At 39.3% G+C, this 19702-nt stretch overlaps 1 long non-coding RNA gene across 5 annotated transcripts in view; it reads right to left on the bottom strand.

The window, feature by feature from the left end:
- LOC119841030 overlaps positions 1-19702 on the bottom strand; it is a 28028-nt gene that overhangs the window by 4639 nt on the left and 3687 nt on the right. For 3 of the 5 annotated variants that reach the window (XR_006275245.1, XR_006275236.1, XR_006275238.1), the window contains 2 exons: positions 13590-13663; positions 1308-2096 (listed from right to left, as the gene is read on the bottom strand). This is a non-coding gene — a long non-coding RNA (uncharacterized LOC119841030). Of the gene's footprint in view, positions 1-1307; positions 2097-13589; positions 18180-19702 lie in introns of those variants that run through there. The other 2 variants (XR_006275235.1, XR_006275234.1) reach the window with 2 other exon arrangements.

Here is a 19702-nt window from a genome sequence, read left to right as displayed (position 1 = left end):
AGTACTTGTGGCACCTTAGAGACTAACAAATTTATTTGAGCATAAGCTGTCGTGAGCTACAACTCACTTCATCGGATGCATCCGATGAAGTGAGCTGTAACTCACGAAAGCTTGTGCTCAAATAAATTTGTTAGTCTCTAAGGTGCCACAAGTACTCCTTTTCTTTTTGTGAATACAGACTAACACGGCTGCTACTCTGAAACCTGAGAGTTGCAAACATTGAACTACAAAAGCATGGGACAGCCTTTGCCCATTTCAGCTCTTAGAGAGGAATACATACATTGTACTAAAGATGTATCACTTTCAGTTGCCCCATTTTTGATCAAGACACTGACTGGCACAATCTGATACAGCCGATCATATGGACATTTTGAAAAAAAAACTGCTTGATTTTTATTTTATTTTTTTAACTTACACACTAAAAAGGAAAGAAACATCAAAAATAATATTTTATTGCGTAATATAAGCTGGCAGAAATGTATGGGTTGGGCATGTTGTACTTTCCAATATTTTAACAGTAAAAAGGACATTTAATGTATCAATTCTCACTTTCTAGAAATCAGGGAGCATCTCCATCCCCATACCCCCATTTTGATGGACCTACATTTGTCCCAGTACATTTTTCTCAAATACATATAGTTAGATTAGTTCTAAAACTTTCCTGTCTCTCTGTCCCAGAATTACGTTTTACATATCGATACAAAAATAGCCAGTATTTGGTTTTAATTTTCAGCAAAAAAAATTTCAGTGTAGATTGCATTATCTGCTTGCACAGAACCTCAATATTAATTGAAAGGTAATATATGACACCTTTTTGATCCTGGCTTAGTATCACCATCATTACCTTAAAGTGAATGAGTTAAGAATAATTTTTGCTCAATTAGCCACAAGAAGTACTACTCAGATTAACAAACTGATCTCTATTGATCAGAAATGAACCTCAGGAACCTAATTCAGAGCAATTTAGCTTACAGTTTATAGCTGAATGTTTCAAAGGAATAAAGTAATATCTAGTAGGAGCCAGCAGAGGGTGCTTCCTTTTTAGGGTTGGAATGGAAGTGAATTTCAAACAGTAAAAAGAACTTTGAATGTTTTTTTGTATACTGAATAGTGCCCATGCCCCTCTTGTATATGCCTAACATTTATATATGAAATGTCGGTGTTTCAAACACAATGCAATTATATCGTTTTAAATTGTATGCATGTTTTAAAAGGCAATCCTATGCTAGCATATATTTCAGTGGTTTAAAGTTTCCATAGCAAACATTTTTTTTTCTTTTTTAAAGGAAGCGATTTCCTTCACTTACTAATTTCAGGTACACATCACATAGGCAATCTTTTCACTGCAGCAGCCCTGCACTTTGAGAAGTGGTACGGAGTGTCAAAGACATCCTTGAAACTGCTATTTGCCTTTGAACATGTTTTCAGTTTTCCTCAGGAATCCTCCAAAATGAATGTAACATTTTTCCTGACTTTACAGCACCATCAGGGATGCTTAGACCAGATGGCTGAGTAAACGTAACAGCAAAAAAAAAAAAAAAAAAAAAAAAAGAAGTCACTTTCCATTATGCTCCAAAATAGCCTTTTCACTAGTCCGTAATGGGCTATGTAGATAATACTATGACCTAAAATTTCCCAGTATGCACCAGTATTGTCCCAGAATTCCTTCCCTAGGGAAAAGCAATATCTGTAATTAAAAAAAATAAGCCTTTTTGTTGAGCGACCTAACTTGAAACTTGCCTTGCAGTACTAGTCCTGCTAGTCTGTTTCCCAGCTTTGAGAGCAGTATACTGATTGGAATCACAGTCCTCAGCAGAGCACACCACTAGCGCTAGAAAGGATTAGAGTTCTGAGCCATCAAGGTTTTTCTTTCCCCATTATTTTTATGTTGGACAGCTTGGTTAAATTAAATATTTGGAAGATTTCATATTGCTAAAAATGTTGCAAGCAAACATATTCAGCAGTGAAGACATTCTTTCACCTGAGAACACTTATCTTGAAAAGGTAGCACATTTTCTTGGAAAGCAGCCATTCCTGGCAGCAGATCTCAGCACTCAGTAGGAAATCCATGTCTTTGAGTTCTGAACTAGCCCATACTGGAATTAAAACACAACACTGACAGTCAGAAATAGTTGTTCTTGGTGGGTAAGTGTTTTATAACTGCATGGGGATATAAGAGCCGAGCTTCAAGTTTAAATCCTTTTTTAGAATACTGTGATTAACTGCATGACTTCACTCATTGTTAAGGTAACAGATGGCAGTGCCTCAGTGAAATATTTCCTTTTTATTTACAAACAATAGAACGTCTTTTTAACTGATAGGAATTAAAACATTATACCAGCATTGGTTCCACAAACTTAAATTCTTTCATGTTACCACATACATCTTTCATGGAAAGTCGACATCTTTAACATTTTTATGCTGCCTGAATTTATCATCCATAACTTTTTTGTGATTCCTGTTCAGATGTGTTTGCTTTTTTAGAAAGAATTATGTACCTAAAGTATAATGAGCTAATGAACAATAGGTGCTTTGTTATTTGTGAGACATTGTTTCCTGACATAAGCAACACATTCTGTATTTTTAAAGGCAATCTGTATTGCTGATTTTGATGTCAGAAATCCGATATCATTTTGTATAGTGCCACAAAAGACCAGATAAGCCAATTGTCATTTTAATGTTTTAAGAACTCTCTCTCTGTATATTCTGAATTTTGAGAGGTTTATAAAAGAGATACAGTTTGCTCAGTTGTGGGATTTGTAAGAAAAAAATTACTTTTACTTGTTTTGAATGGCAACAGCATTGAGCAATGGACAAAAATGATAATAAGAGACAATGATAATAAGAGATGTTACACAAACAAAATAAAACTGGGATTTTATTAAATATTAATTCTATTAATTCACAGTAAAATCTTTACTTATTGTAGTGCATTAAAAATGATGTTCTCTTTATTCTAAATCATTTCTCTACAGACAGCCAGAGTGCAACTTGTCTATGCATGTGAAGATCTCTTAGTTTGCTAGAAATGCCTCAAGCACAAAGGGCAGTAAAATAACAAAAAAAAGACATTCTAGATGTAAATCTTACTATACGTAACAAAATATATTAAAATAATGATTTATAATATGGTTACAGGTGTACTTTGGAGAACACATTTGCATCTACCAAATAACAACAACATAAAGCCTTTCATCAAAGGACTTCAGGATATTTAAAAAATATTATTCAATTAAGCCTCACAACACTTCTGTGAGATAACATGTGTAACTACTATTTCATCCACTTTGCAAATGGGTAAATGGAGGCAGAGACAAGGGTTAAATCCACATCATCTGCAATAAGCCGAAGTAAGAGTCACAATCCAAGGTTCCTGCAGCCCCTAAATAATGGTTGTGAGGATTGGTGGAGCAATTTCAGCTGCTCATCCCCTAGCTGGCCCCCAAGTCCACCTTTCACATATTCCTTCAGAGGCCTATGCCTTCATCCCCTGTATAACCCCTGTGTGGTACAAAGGACCTTGCACTGGCTCTCCATGCTATAGGTGAATTAAATCCTAAGTGACTTGGCACCTTACCACACAGCAGAGCAAGAAAAAGAACTGGAGATCTTGCTCCCAGTCCCCTGCTCTAACCATAAACGTCTTACCAGCGTCTCCTCCCATATCCTGAAGGCTGTAGAACACCTCTACTTTCCACTTATGGCTGTCTCACCTCTAGATTGCATGAGGAGATACTCCTATAAGAACTGCAATATTCCAAAGCATAAGCCATCAGTCATCTATACGGAGCCTGCCTATTTTCAAACAACATACAATTTTCCTGTGCTAACCTGGCTATCCGCACTAATGAAGGCTGAGAGACCAGGTGACTCCTCTGTTTTTTTTCCCCACACCTCAGAGAGTGCATGCTCTCCCAGTATACTGACAGATGTAATGGGTTACAGGCATACAGACACTTTGGTCATTAGCTAAATCACAGACATACAGCAGCAGGGTAAAAAACACAGCTTTCTATCATTTTTTTCTATTTTAGTATAAATCCCAAAATAACAAATAAATAAATAAATGCAATTTGAGCCAAAGGAGAATTTCCCTTACTCAGCAGGAATCTCATGTTCTTTCTGTGAGCAATTACTTGTAGCAATATGATTGCACACACTGAGCCAGTAACTCCCTTCAAGAGAGTTTCCTCCTTAGCATCTGTGGTTCACAGATGTCTCTATCCAAAGGTCAGGTGCCAATCTGTATATACATATATAGATATATGGGTCCTTATTGTGAATAGAATCCAGAACAGTTAGTTAGAAGAATACAAGCTGGTCTTTTATCCAGCTGTCCACTAGAAGGTGACATGATCCATGCACACTGAGCTAGTACTTTGCACTGCAATACATAAAGACATTTAGAAGTTAAGGGTGAAATCTGTGAGAAACCCTTATTACAAAATCCATATTGTTTCTGGTTTCATGTTTCATCACAAACTCAAATCTCAGACCATAGATCATCAACTAAAAGCAACCTTTGCTGCTGCCTGCACCTAAGGCTTCCAGGCCATAGTCTAGTCCCCAGGAGCAACCTCGTACAGCTCTAAATTATGCCTACTGCACCAGTCCCATTGGTCAGTTGGGGATCACTGGAGCACAAGGTCATTCAGGCCATGCCTCCAGACTTGTGTGTCCAGGAATCACTCTCCTACCGATAATTTAACTGTGTTGCTCCCAAAGTCACATCAACAATAGGAAATCTGAGAAAAATTCTATATGATAGGCAGATTCTCCTTGTAGCAGGAATTACAGATAGCACTTATATACCAATAGCAGCACCTTCAGATAACAAGAAAGTCTATCATGAAAAAGCCCTCTTGAAATACAATGATTTGCTGTACAAGATTCATTTGAACTAATGTACTTGCAATGGATCTCTTGCCCAGCCATGAGTTATATCCTCTTGAAATCACCTAACTTGAATTGGAACTGCATTTTCTTCTAGACATGGAGGAGATGTACGGGCTTTCAATAAAGGAAGAGGCTGAGACCTGCAAACTCTGCACATCCCAAAGATTAAAGGAATAAGCAAAGCACAACTCTGTGGGACCCCAAATCCTTCCTGAGGATGACATTCTCAGGCATTCAGCAGATAGAACTGCAGAGAAATGAATTATCTAAGTGTTTGCGGTGACCCCCATCACCAAGATATCAAGGTGCCAGATTTTTTCTGTAAATAACTGAACACAATAAAAGACTATGTTATAAAATTCAAAAGACACCTGGACACTTGGAAAGGTTCAAAAATATCACAGATTGTTTTCAGTTACTTTTCTTGGCAATTCTATTATTCCTGTCCTGAGCTAATTGCTGAAAACACAAAGATGTAAGTGTCATGGCTGGGTAAGAAAGCCATTGCCAATACATTAGTTCAAATGGTTCTTGTACAACAAGTCATTGTATTTCAAGAGATTTTTTTTTTATGATAGACTTTCTTGTTCTCTGCGGGTGCTATTATTGGTATATACATGCTATCCTGCTACATGAGGAATCAGCCTATCATACGAAAGTCTTCTCTGATTTGCTGTTATTGATATGACCTTGTGAGGAATGCTTTTAAATTGTTAAGGCCTTTCTCAGAGTACAATCCACCTATAAAATGCAAAAATAATCAGTAATCTATTACTTTATAAGTCACCAGTCACATGTAACATTACATTCCCATTCCGCTAATAAGTACTTCATAAGAAAATGGGTCTTATTCTCCATTCACTTACACTAATATAAATCAGGAGCTGCTCCATTCCAGTCAATGGAGTTACACTAGTGTAAATCTACTCTAAGAAAGAGAACAGTTCCAGTAACTTTAATAACCTTGATTAAGGATCTGTCAGCATTTGCACTGTAAATCTCTATTTAGAGTATGTGAAAGTCTGAATTGTCCTAGAAGCAAAATGACCTGAAAGATTAACACAATGGCTCACACTCCCCAGGCAGACAAATAGCTACCAGGTTGTTAAACCTATCATACAGGTTTTTGTTAAATTAAAGGGGTTGCAACAGAATAAAGTTAAGATTTATTGAATGGTAGTAATAATAAAAATAAATTTACTCTTTAAAGTGGCATCTAATTCCTGATCGACAGCAACTTCACATAGTTTAGCAATGACTGATCAATAACAGGCTATTCATTTTAATAGAGAAATCAACATTGATTCTAACCCACTTAATGAGGTGCTTAGTCCTACATCTAATAGAAGTTTAATCTATGTTGCAACTGCTTGAAAAAGAAATGCAATGGCATTATAATTTGATTTGACAGTCAGGACTGCAGTGTAAGATCATTAACACTTCACAGGTTGTACCCCGAAGTAAATCTCACAAGAAGTTCACATAAATAGGGACAGATTTACACAATTATGTAGTTTGACTGTCACTGACTTTCTAACCATAAGTGGAATTCTTCTCAATTTGCTATTCATTTGACTTTGATGTGCATAAAACCCGCAATCCAACACAAAACAAGTCAACTGATTTTCCCTTTTTACTTATTTGGTTTCAAGACATTTATATTTCAGGTGGAGGTGTGTGACCCCAGACAGTTTCATCTAAGAGAATTTTTGCTTGTGAAAGAACTCTGAAAAGTTTCATTTGTTCCACTTAGGTTTGCATTTTTGCCCCTTATTTGAATGGAATGCTACGAAAGAATTACAAGGAGCTAAAGAAAAGTTAATTGTGGCAAACAAGTCAAAACCAAAGACTCCTTTCTGGAAAGAAAATAAAATGCTGAGAATAATGAGAACAAAAATTTAGAGAAGCCCTGTGGTGGTGATAGCAATGTTTTGGAACCTTTAAAGAGGAAAAAATGCAAAGATCAGGGACCTCTCTACTTTGTAAGCTCTTCACAGGTATTTGAAAATGAACAACTCTAAAAATGTTATTGAAGCACACACTCCCTGATCAAACACACTAACTTGTCAAATTTCTCACCTCTGTGGAACCACTGACATCACTGTTTGGTTTTTATCTGATAGGGAGCATTGAAGAATTGGGAATGCATTAGTCTATGAGATTATAAATAACTCTACATCAAAGGCCTATGCCCACGAAACCTTTTTTTAAGGATTTTACTTTTCATATTTTGTATTGTGTGGGTTAAGTATTGGAAAGTTAGAATAAACACAACTTGTTATTTGTCCCTGGACAGAGGTTCTAATGTCATAAAATGCTCTCGGGTTTCTCTTGAAATATAATGCTTTGTTGTACAAGAAACCATTTGAACTAACGTATTGGCACAGTGGTCTTCAGTGTCACTGATATTTAATGCCACTGATTTGGATAACTATTCCAGACCGAGCAGAGCACAGCTGGCAACTCAGGTGCCTAGCCTCAGAAAACAGAAGTCACTGACCAATCTGAGCAATTCTGCTGGCTACTCGTGGCAAAGCTCATTTACATTAATCTGAATGCAGGGAATAACTCTGTGTTTAATTTTAAAATTTAAAAAGGGTTGCTTGTGTGGGTGGGTGGAGGAGCAGGAGCCACAGCAAAACTTCAAAGAAGGATCATTATCAACTATTTTCTCGGCAAAAGTAAGTAAATATTTTACTAAAAAATTACACAGAAAAGTCAATTGTTATCTGAAGAGTTGTTGTGCCAAATTTGGAGATTAAATTCAATCTGTGAAGTGTGAAATAGAGGAATTTTAGTCCTGCCATAGGACCCAATGCAACCTTTACTATGCAGTCACGACTTATACCTCCATAATGTGGTTTCTGCTATCCAAGAATCTCAGTGAGCTTTAGAAACAGGTGTGGTGTATGAAGATTTGGAGAGTTTGTGCTGGGGGTTTGCACCATCCACCACAAAGCCTGTCTTTCCAGGGCTCCCTTCAAGCAGCCAGATTTTATGATGGTCCTTCTGACCTTAGAGTCTATGTACATTGCCACCTACCCAGATATTATTTGGTATACATTGGTGCTACATTACCTCCAAAACCCAGCAGAACCCCTTCCACACAAAGTTCTAGCAAAGATGGGCATTTTGCTCCCAGCCCCCATTTCTGCATGAAGAGAGGGAGACCTACCACGGAGGAGCCTTCAGGACTACCATCAAAACAATCTTGACAAATTAGAGAGTTGGTTGAACAGGATGAAATTTGGTAAGAACCACAGGCGCCGACACCATGGGTGCTCCAGGGCAGGAGCACCCACGGGGAAAAATTAGTGGGTGCTCTGCACCCACCGGCAACCAAGCTCCCCTCCCCTCCCCACCCCCCCACCTCACCTCACCTCCTCCTCTTCCTCCTCCCCTGAGCGCACTGCGTCCCCGCTTCACCCCCTAGTTCCCAGTGCTTGCTGCCAGGAAACAGCTATTTTGCAGTGTAACAAGCTCCAGGAGGGAGCGGGGAGGAGCAGGAACGTGGCACACTCAGGGGAGGAGGCGGAGAAGAGGTGGAGACAGGGCGGGGATTTGAGGAAGGAGTCCAATGGGGCAGAGAGGGAGCGGAGTTGGGGCGGGGACTTTGGGGAAGGGGTTGGAATGAGGGTGGGGTAAGAGTGGAGTCAGGGCGGACCGGGGCAGAGGGGGGTCGAGGACCCACCGGCACCAGCAGAAGTTGGCACCTATGATAAGAACAAATGCAAAGTACTATTCTTAGGAAAGAAAAATCAAATGCACAACTACAAAATAAACTGGCTAGGCAGTAGTACTGCTAAAAAGGATGTGCGGATTATAGTGGATCACAATTTGAGTAGGAGTCAACAGTGTGATGCAGCTGTGGAAAGGGCTAATAATGTTCTGGGGTGTATTAATAGGAATGTTGGATGTAAGATATGGCAGGTAATTGTCCCACTCTAACCAGCACTTATGAGGCTTCAGCTGCAGTAATGTGTCCATTTCTGGGCACCACAATTTAAAAAAGATGTGGACAAATTAGAGACCAGAGTAGAACAGAAAAAATGATAAAAGGTTTAGAAAACCTGACCTATAAGTAGGGCCCCACCAAATTCATGGCCATGAAAAACGCATCATGGACCATGAAATCTGGTCTCCCCTGTGAAATCTGATCTTTTCTGTGCTTTTACCCTATACAGATTTCACAGGGGAAACTAGTGTTTCCCATATTGGGGGCCTGACCCAAAAGGAGTTGCAGGGGGGGTCACAAGGTTATTTTAGGGGGATAGTGGTCTTGCCACCCTTATTTCTGTGCTGCCTTCAGAGCTGGGCAGCTGAAGCGTGGCGGCTTTGGCCGGGTGCCCAGCTCTGAAGACAAAGCCCCACCAGCAGCAGCCTAGAAGGGTGGCAATACCATACCATGCCATCCTTACTTCTTCACTGCTGCTGGTGGCGGCTCTGCCTTCATAGCTGGGCTCCCAGCCAGCAGCTGCCGCTCACCAGCTCTGAAGACATTGCCACTATCTGCTGCAGTGCAAAAGTAAGGGTAGCAGTACCGCAACTCCTTTTTGGGTCAGGACCCCGACAATTACAACACTGACATTTCAGATTTAAATAGATGAAATCATGAAATTTACTATTTTAAAAATCCTATGACTGTGGAATTGACCAAAATGGACTGTGAATTTGAATTTCCTATGAGGAAAGGTTAAAAAAAAATGGGCATGTTTAATCTTGAGAAAAAATGACTGAGGGGGACCCTGATAGACTTCAAGTATGTTAAGGGCTGTCATAAAGAGGATAATGATAAACTGTTTTCCATGTCCACTGAAGACAGGACAAGAAATAATCAGCTTAATCTGCAGCAAGGGCAATTCAGGTTAGATATCAGGAAAAACTATAAAAATAATTAAGCACTGCAATAGGCTTTCCAGAGATGTTGAGGAATCTCTGGAGGTTTTTAAGAAAGATTAGATAAACACCTGTCAGGGATGGTCTAGGAATATGTGGTCCTGCCTCTGTGCAGGGAACTGGACTAGTTGTCCTCTTGAGGTCCCTTCGAGACATACATTCTAGATCTTTGACAACCAAAATTTGGATGCTTGCCCAAAACTGGACTGTAATCTCATGAGAAGTGGTTTTATCAAGTTACTTCTGGCATTATTATTTTTATTGTATAGTGTTAATGAGATATTCAGATGAGGTTTTTGCCCTAACCTGTTTACAGTCCATAAATGAAAGATAGAGGTAGGAAAAATTAGAAGTAATGTGTTTGAACAATAAAGTTTTGTAAGCATATGTTAGCTGGAAATTTACAAAAAACAATTAAACAAATGTATAAACACTTCTCGGGGTCAAGAGAGGAGTACAACATGATAATGTATATGCCTTTTGAAAGAAACGTGTTTCTGAAGGACTTGAAAGTGGTGGGAGATAAGGCATAGTGGACCTGATCAGGGAGAGTGTTTCAAGGTATTGGAGACTGCAGAGAAGAAGCTCCAGAGATTAATGTGGGACCACACAGGGTTAAACTATTGGCCTGTACCTACAGGATACCCTGATTTGGCGGTCCAAGAAATTGGAAGGAGAATCTCAACTTTCATTTAAAAAAGGAATTTGCTAATTTGTTTGCTTGAGAAGGTAGCTTAGAAAACACTGACCCAGGCAAACAAATTGCTAGGGATTAATACTCGTTGCTGATTTCTCTTAAAGATCACAGTTTATTTATGGTTTTTCCTATAGTTGCCTCGGACTACCTTTTAAGTCCACTGAAACTATTTCCAGAGGTTCCCCCTTGTTATTGTCCATATTGGTAGGATCATGATGGACAGGAGTTAATTGTGCTGGAGGGATTCAATGAGGGAACAAAAAAATTGTTTTCCAGAACCACCCAAAAATCTTCCAATCAGAAACATTTTAAAGAGTAGCTCCTTTCTCAAAAGCATGTTATTTCTGCTTTAGTTGCAGCCAGAACCCTGAAGTGAAGAGGTGCAGAACAATGTAAATAATTTAAAAAAATTATTGAAACTTAAACCTCCAAAACATTTGGTTTGAGTTCAGTTCTCAATGTGTCTGAGGTTGGCAGAAAGTTACATTTCTTTTCTGAATCAGTTCACAGTTCCCTGCTGGAGTGTGAAGTCATATGTTTTTCCACAGCATAAGTAAAGCATAAACAGTTGCAATCAAAGCTTCTTCACAGTGAGCCTGAATCTTGATGTGGATGGATCATTTCTAGGGGTGAGACTTCATACTTCTGCCAATTCAGTCTTTGAGTTCTCTGACAAAGATTCCAATTAATGCCAAAAGTGATAATTTTTTTGAGACATGGACACCATCCAATAGGACCACCAATTTATTTCACACAGATTATCAAATAGCCATCAAATATTAAAGATATTCAGTCAGCTGGTAAATATTAGCCTGGGATGGTTTCAAACAAGTGACCCAGAAATTGAACGTCTCTATATCCAATTACAATTCCTTTCAACTATACAGTTTAAAAAAACCAACAGCAACAAACAACAAAAACAAAAACAAAATTTTAATCCTGTAAATTGTGGGGAAAACCTGTTGTCCTTTAGCATAACTACCATGCCTGAAACATAAAATCATCTTTCAATGCCACCCTAGAGTATTCTTACTGGATAAGAGATTAAGCCTGCCTTGAGAAAGCATATTTATTAAGAGACCCAATTCTGCATTCCTTGTGTACTCCCACTGACATCAGTGAAACTTTGGGGGCAAGCAGAGAGTGTAGGATTGAACTCTTAATAGCTATATATGCCCTGGTTTAAAATACTGTAGGCCAAATTCCATCCTTTGCAGATGTAGCCCTTGTAGAGCTCCCAAGCAATGGAAAGTTCATCAGGCAGTGTGTGTTCTGCATGTGCAGAATCAGGTCTTTCACTTCACATACAGAAATATTCATAACCTGTGCCTTTTTCAGAATATTAAAGGGGAAATAAAGTAAATTAAAACAGGATTACTATTTTTTTTTGCTATAAAACTCACTAAAATAAGTTTGATGGTGAATTAAATTATACAAAGTTTTTACTCATTACAGTTTGTGTGTTTGTTTGTTACAAAGTACTTTCTCGGATGTATTTCCCCAGGCCTGCCAACGGGGTGGGGGAAAGGGGGAAGTAAAGGGGGAAAATTACCCAGTGGCCCGGATGATTTAAAAGGGGCTGGGGCCCCCCCGTCTGCAGCCGCTGCTAGGTGCACTCCTAGGTGCACGTGATGCGGTACCGGCGGTGGCGAAGGCAGCTGGGTGGTCATGTGGAAGCCCTGGCCGTGCCAGAAGAGCGCACCCAGCATCATAGCCGGCAGGTCACTGGGCGCCAGCAGCACAGCTGGCAGCAGCTCACTGAGCACCAACCAGGGCAGGCGCAGCACTGCCCAAATATCAGGTGGACCACATGCATTCAACAACCACCACATGTGGTCCAGCTCTGCACTCATGTGGCGACGCCACACCAGGCAAACAACAGCGTGGGTCCCGGCTCCAGCCTACCCTGCATGATGGGCTGTGGCAGCAGCTCCCTGCCCCGCTCCCTGCTGTGCACATGTCCACCACACACACCACACCCTGCTGTATTTGGTACCATGCCACAGCACCATCTGATGGGTGAAAGGCAGAAGTGCAGCACTTCTCAGGCAGATGATATATTTTGGAGTGAGGGTCAGCAAAATAGCCCACGCCCAGAATAGCACAATTCATGTTGCAACTGCTAAAAGAACACCTAAACTGCTGGTTAAAAATAGCCCATCCCTTTCTAGGGGACCACTGACTGTTCTGCCCTGGGACCCGGAATTGCTGTTGGCAGGCCTGTATTTCCCAAAAAGCATGCTAAAAGTGAAGGACTCATTCACTCTGAGATCCTCTGGATGCTTCAATGTTAACACTAAATCACATGCTGCTAGATAAATGTTTTTTAAAATGCAACAATCTATATTTTTGAGGCAAAACTATATTATTAATTAAAGGGACCAGATTCAGAAAAGCTAGGCAAGAGAGGTGGGTGCACATTAACATTCCTCCTAATTAAATCATCAGGTTAAATCCAGAGGGAGGAAGGCAGCGGGGATGTAGAATATGCTCCCCACTGCACCAGCATTTCTGAGATGAACTGCTGAAAGGGAAGTGGAGAATCAGCACAGTCCCTGGCCAGGCCTCCTTCCAGTGCTTATGGCGCCATAACACACTGCAGTGGTTACACCAGAGGGCACCAGTGTGACTAACCTAACATGAATGTATCCGATGAAGTGAGCTGTAGCTCACGAAAGCTTATGCTCTAATAAATTTGTTAGTCTCTAAGGTGCCACAAGTACTCCTTTTCTTTTTGCAAATACAGACTAACACGGCTGCTACTCTGAAACCTGTCATGAATGTTTCCAACTCACATGAAAAATATAGCTCAAAGATCAGAGAAAGACACAAAAATCATCACATTCATTTATGATGTAAACAGGAACAACTGCAATACAGACAGTGGTGATGCACTTTCTTATGCCCAGGCTGAATTTGGTCTATTATATAGCATTGAATGACTAACAAATACTACTACTAATAAAAACACTTAGCACTCAAAGACCACATTACATCTTTTAAAAACTCCATTGTATACATTTGTATTGTACAAATCTTCACAACATCCTGTTAAGGTCACTTGAAATTCCTGACTTCAAAGGAATGAAATTACACTCACCTGATTAAAGCTAAGGACCCTCGTCAATCTTTGCAGGATTAGGGGGCTCAATCCTACAAGGTGCTGAGCACATCCTGTGAAGACAGTAGTAGTTAAGAAGCTTCAGCACCTCAGAGGAGGCACTCAGCACTTTTATACATCAGGTCCTTAGTTTGTTAATTTCAAGAAACTGTGGAGTTAAATCCTGGCCCGTTTAAAGTCAATGAGAGTTTTGCCATTAACTTCAGTGAGGCCAAAATTTAAACCCTAATTTATTTACCAGCCTTTACTGTCTGCAGTCAGTATAAAGAATGTTCTAGTCAGTTCTTCAATCCATGACATCAAATGCTTCCTCCAAACTCCTTTTATCAAGTATACTCACTTTTAAAGGAAAAGTTTCCATACATGGCTAGGTTATAAAAATAAAGAGCATTATATTTAAAGTTAAATTTAAATAGACCTTTTTAAGAAAATGTTCAAAATGGGGTTGGTTCACTCAGACCACTACCCCAGCCATTGACAGCAATTAGAATTCTTCTGAGATTATTTTACATGTCTGTTGAGGTTTTCATGGACACTACCATTCCGAATTATCTGAACTTGTCATTTTTCAACCTAGCTTCTTTTTCTGAAATACTAGGGGAACTAATTACTCAGAGCTGTTACAAGTGAAACTGAGATAGCACATCCCTTGGAAACCATAAGTACTGTTTGCACATCTGTGTGTGAAAACCACTTTCTACATGCAATGAATGTCCTTAGTTCATAAGATAATTTGCCACAGGCATTAATTTTGTTGATGAATCACAGGGTCTCCAGTATCTTTTCAATATTTCCTCGGTAATTCAATCTGACCATCCACAGAACTAAAATAATTCTTAATTATTATAAGACTTCTTAAAATGCTTTCTAGTATCTTTACAGTTTCTATAATTCAAGCTTGAGAGTTATTTATTTTTTATACCTTACTGTGAGGCATCACACATTCAGCACAATATGGTACACTACATGAAACTATTTAAATATTGCTTTCAACTTTTTGGAGCCTTTTGTTTTACCAGACTTCTGTGTTACTTCTCTGTGCAATTTACTGAAGACTAGTAATTATCAGGACATGTGGTAGGCGGTTATCACAAGTAACATCATACTACTCACTCTGTGATCAAGACACAATAGGGCAAATGGTACAATTAAAGGCATATTCTGTGGTGCATAACAATAGAAGCCTTGTGACACGGCAAGATTAAGAAAAGGCTCAAACATCTTTAAAACTACTCATTACCACCGTTAAAATGTGCATGTCTGACCTTTATGATAATCAGTATTATTCCACTTGTGCACTATACAGCTAAATAAGCTTTAGTTTAGACACAGATTTCCTTATGGTGACCCACAGTTAACTTGACTGATCTCAGAGCTGATGCAGACAATGAATCAAACCATCAGTGGTCATAATGATAGGCCATCATCTTATCTACCAATTTATGTTGACAGGCATGAAACGGTACTGAAGGTTTTCCCGCACAGCACAGTAGTATGTAAATGTTGACTGCGACATATATCAGATTAACAAGGTTGCAAACTTGCTGAGAAACCCATTCCCGGAGGTGCAGATTCTCCCTGTGGTGCGATTATATCATAAGGTATATCAAAGATAATTGCTTAGTTTATTATCCTGTTGCCTTTTATGTCAGTCCATAATTGTGAATTCAGAAGTCCCTTGACCTTGGTCTTCCAGTTCCCTTATGGACCTCCCATTAACCCTATTCATTTTAATTAGAATGTAATACTATTTTTACTATTAAAGTGTAGGATTTTAAAACTAAATAGATGTCTCCAGATGACATACAACTTCCTGATGTAACTCCAGAAGCAGAGAGGCCTATCTGATATTCAGCCACCATTGAAAAGGACTCCTGACAGTTCTATCAACCCTTCCTTTCTCTTTCACCGTTGGTGAAACCTGGACCACAAGATTCAGAACACTATAACCAGAGTGGCTATAATTCTTGATTAAAGGGTAACTAAAAGTACAATGATTTCTAGAGTAAAGCCAGATAATCACATCCTTTCCTATAGGATGATCCTACCAGGAAAGTATGAGCTAGTTGTGTCACAGATGTCATTGCCTTGATGGTACTAGAATATGATGGTATATTTTACTTAGCTATTACATTGCATTTTGATAGAACAATTTAACATGCACCAATAAAACATAACGTGAAACCTAAAGTTCCCAGAAACAGTTAAAAACTATGGCCTGGCTAGTACAGATAAGTAGTCATTCATAATTCCTCCTCATGTATACAATATTAATCTGTATGTACCTAGAAAATCTGGCTACTTCCTATACTTCAAAGTCATTGCCTTTGCTACGAGACCTAGAAAGTGCTTCAGGATTCATTATGACATGTGGAATATATATGCAATAAGGCATGACAGGGAGTGTGGTTATCATAAGATAATCACACCCCTGGGTCATTACAAAGCATGAGGTACAGTCGAGCACCTCTCATTCCCCCTGGGGTGTGATTATATCATGATAAGCACACTTCATGCAGTTACCTTATTGCTTTTATAAAAAGTCTTTGTTGGGGAGAAAAACTATTTTTTGCTTAAGGATTATAAAGTTGGCAGTTTACAATATTGAACAGTAGTTTCAGCTAAACTTGATCATTTATGTGTATTAATCTATTGACTTAGAATGGACAGCTACCAAAGCCAATCTGAATTCATCAATCCAAGCAGGTTTCCATTATTCAGCATGTGTTCAAATGATTCATCCTGGAAAGAACTTATGTATATTCCAGAGACCCCAAAGTCCAGTGACACACTGCTGGACACATTTCTTTAAAAAACCTAAGTAACCATTTAAAAAATGTTTTTAAAAGTTATACTTCAAGCAAAATGTAGGCTAAAGTAATTGGAAGAAATTGCATCCTACCCTGCAAGAAGAAATCATAACTCCCTTTCACCCCATTTAGGTGCCTTCCACAAATTCACAGTGACAATTTAATTTAGGGTTCTACATAAACTACAAAATCCTACTGCTGTCATTCAGGTTGTAGCCTAATGCGATCATTTGGATTTGCAAACACCTGTCTTGGATTATGCCATATGTTCTTAGTGGCTCCAGGGGTGTATGCTCTGTCCAGTATTCTGTTTATCTAGTGCTGTAAACAGGCATAACAGCACACAGTATCTTAGGGGTTTGCACTCATGCACCATTTATCCATTATGAAGGCCACATTCTGATTTCAGATATGTTCAGTAGGGGGGAGAGGATGCCCATGTTAGGGTAGAATTTGGCTCCGCACTGTTTATATATTTGGGTACCACTTTCTGTCTAACATGAGCAAGACACATATTAAAGTGTTGAATTTAAATAGGTCCTTGTCATGATGTACTTCCAGATTTAAGAGGCAGGGACAGGAACACTGTCACTATGCTGGATGAAAGGAGAAGAATGCCACCAACCTGCTATCCTCAGCAGCCTCCACACTGGGGAGTTATAGCGCAGCACACAAGTGCGTGCTGCAGTTCGCACCCTTATAGTCCGAACTTCAGGGCTGTGCAGAAAGAGCTTTAGTGATCATGTAATTAGAGACTATATCACCATGGACGGCAGGGAAGGCTGTGCCTCCTCAAACACCCAGGCATGGCCCCACCCTTAGATCCCCCTGCTTCCTGTTCTGCATGGGGCTCCAGTCCCACCCTGCGATGGCCCTGGCTGGGAGGTGTGCGCTACCTGTACTCCTGGCATTCTGGGGTTGGGGAGGGGGGGCTGGGTCCACAAGCCATCAGCACTGTGGACTGTCATAGTTCCATGTTCCACTGGAGTCCAGGGAAGGCTGAAGGGCCAGGAAGCATTGTGGCGATCCATAGGAACATAGAAATTGCTATACTGGATCAGGCCTGTCATCTGTCTAGTCCAGTATCCTGTCTCTGATTGTAACCAGCACCAAATGCTTCAGAGAAAATTGCAAGAAATCCCATAGTAGGCAGATATGGGATAATCTGTCCCCATCACAGTCTTATATTAACTCCAAAGAGTTAGGGGTAAATTTCAATGTTTATTTATTTTTTGGATTAACTAGTATCACGTATAACTCTGGATATACTTGTTATCCATATAAGTTTCCAGCCCTTTTTGGAACCTCACTAACTTCACGACCTCAGTGATATCAGGTGGCAATAAGTTCCATGGTCCAATCAGTATGTGTGAAAAAGTATTTCCTTTTATAACTCTTTTTAATTTTCCACTTTTCTGTTTAATTTAATGTCCTCTTGTTCTTGTGTTACGAGAACAGAACCTCCCTATTTACCTTTTATAGACCATTAACTATGTTATATAGTTTTATCGGGTGCCTTCTTATTCATCTCCTCTCTAACGGAAGGAATCCCAGTCTCTCACCATATGAGAGTTTTATTGTGTCCCTAATCTTTCTCTGAACCTCCTCTTATTCTGTAATATCCTTTTTGAAAAGGGGTGACTAGCATGGTACATGTGATTCTAGATGAGGCCATACCGCTAATTTACATAATGGCATTATAATATTTTTCCATTTTATTCTCAGTCTTATTTCTTATCAATGCTAACTTCTTGCTTGCTTCATGCTGTCAACAATGATGTCCAAGTCCCTTTCATGAGTTCATATAGTTATTTTAGAACCCTGCAAGGTGTATGAACAATTCAAGTTCTTCACTCCAACATGCGTTACTTTGCATTTATCAGCAATGAACTGCAATTATGATGCCCAATCACCTAAATTCAATAGGTCCCTCTCACAGTCTTCTCTGGACTTGACTAAACTAAATAATGTTCTGTTATCTGCAACTTTTGCTACCTTAGCAAACAGATCCCTTTCCAGATTGTTATTAAATGTATAAAACAATGCCGGACCTAATACAAAACCATGAAGCACCCCACTGTTAACTTTTTCCCCATGATAAAAATTAACCATTTATTCCTACTCTTTCTTGCATCTTAGCCATGACAACATTTTGCCTCCCACCTCACAACTACTTAATTTTCTCTCACTAAGTGAGAGCCAGCAATCAGGTCAGTTTCTAATTGAGCTGGTTTAGCTTTTTAATGTCTCCCTCCAGGCCTGAGACCTTCTATTGCAGGTGTTGTAGGGCAGGGCTGATTGAGCCCATAGGCTGTTGTTAACACCTTCTTGGCTAGCTGGGTTTTGTATACTCCACCTCAGGGTCCCAAGAAGTAAGAGGTCTGAAGGCATGCAGAGGATTCCTATCTCCTGTGTAGTGAGATGATCTGGCCCCAAATTAGGAACAAAATGCATATAGTAGTTCTGACAGTCTCAATTTCTCTACATGCTCAGAGCTCAGATTTGCTCTCAGTTACAACTGGCATAAATCATAATTATTCTGGATTGACACCAGTGTATCAAAGTAGAACTAGACCTTTGAGTACAATTTAGAGTTTTCTAGTTAGAATAATAAAAGTAATTATGTTTCTTTTATCTCAAAACACAAGGTTGCTGACATATTAAAAATATTCTTAAATTGGAGTAGAGTAGAATTGTAATGGTGAAAAAACTGTCTGATATACAAATCACCATCACCTTAACATCACTAAAGAAGATATTTTCACTTAACTTTGTATCAGTTGTTTCAAACTTCATATGTTCCTGCTATATTGTTAAAATTTAAACAAATAAGAAAGCTGGACTGGACAGCCAACATCAAAACAGTTTCATTTTAGTTGAGTTGTTAGAGAATAGACATAGTAAGGTAAATCATGGAAATGAAATAATACTATCCTGCTAGCATTAAATTCAGTAAAAGCAAATTCACACCTTTGCACTGAGATTTGCTCGGTGGAGCATCTAGCATGATTATTGGAAGGACAAAGAAGCCAGAAAAGCTACTATAACTGCTAAGGCTAATTTGCTATAGTTTCAGATAAACTGATAATATGAGTCTTCTTATTCCAACTCAGTACCAGTCCAATCCAGCATTCCTTACACACTCACAACTCCTTCTTAAGTCAATGACAGTTTCACCTGAGTGGTGAGTAAGGGCAGGACCGGCTCTACGCACCAGCAAAGAAAGCATGTGCTTGGGTGGCACATTTCAAGGGGCGGCATTCCAGCCATTTTTTTTTTTTT

Source organism: Dermochelys coriacea, chromosome 1 (genome assembly GCF_009764565.3).
Source record: "Dermochelys coriacea isolate rDerCor1 chromosome 1, rDerCor1.pri.v4, whole genome shotgun sequence".
Taxonomy (NCBI): Eukaryota; Metazoa; Chordata; order Testudines; family Dermochelyidae; genus Dermochelys; species Dermochelys coriacea.
The sequence above is the reverse complement of the archived record's forward strand: the minus strand, read 5'-3'. Positions and strand labels throughout refer to the sequence as shown.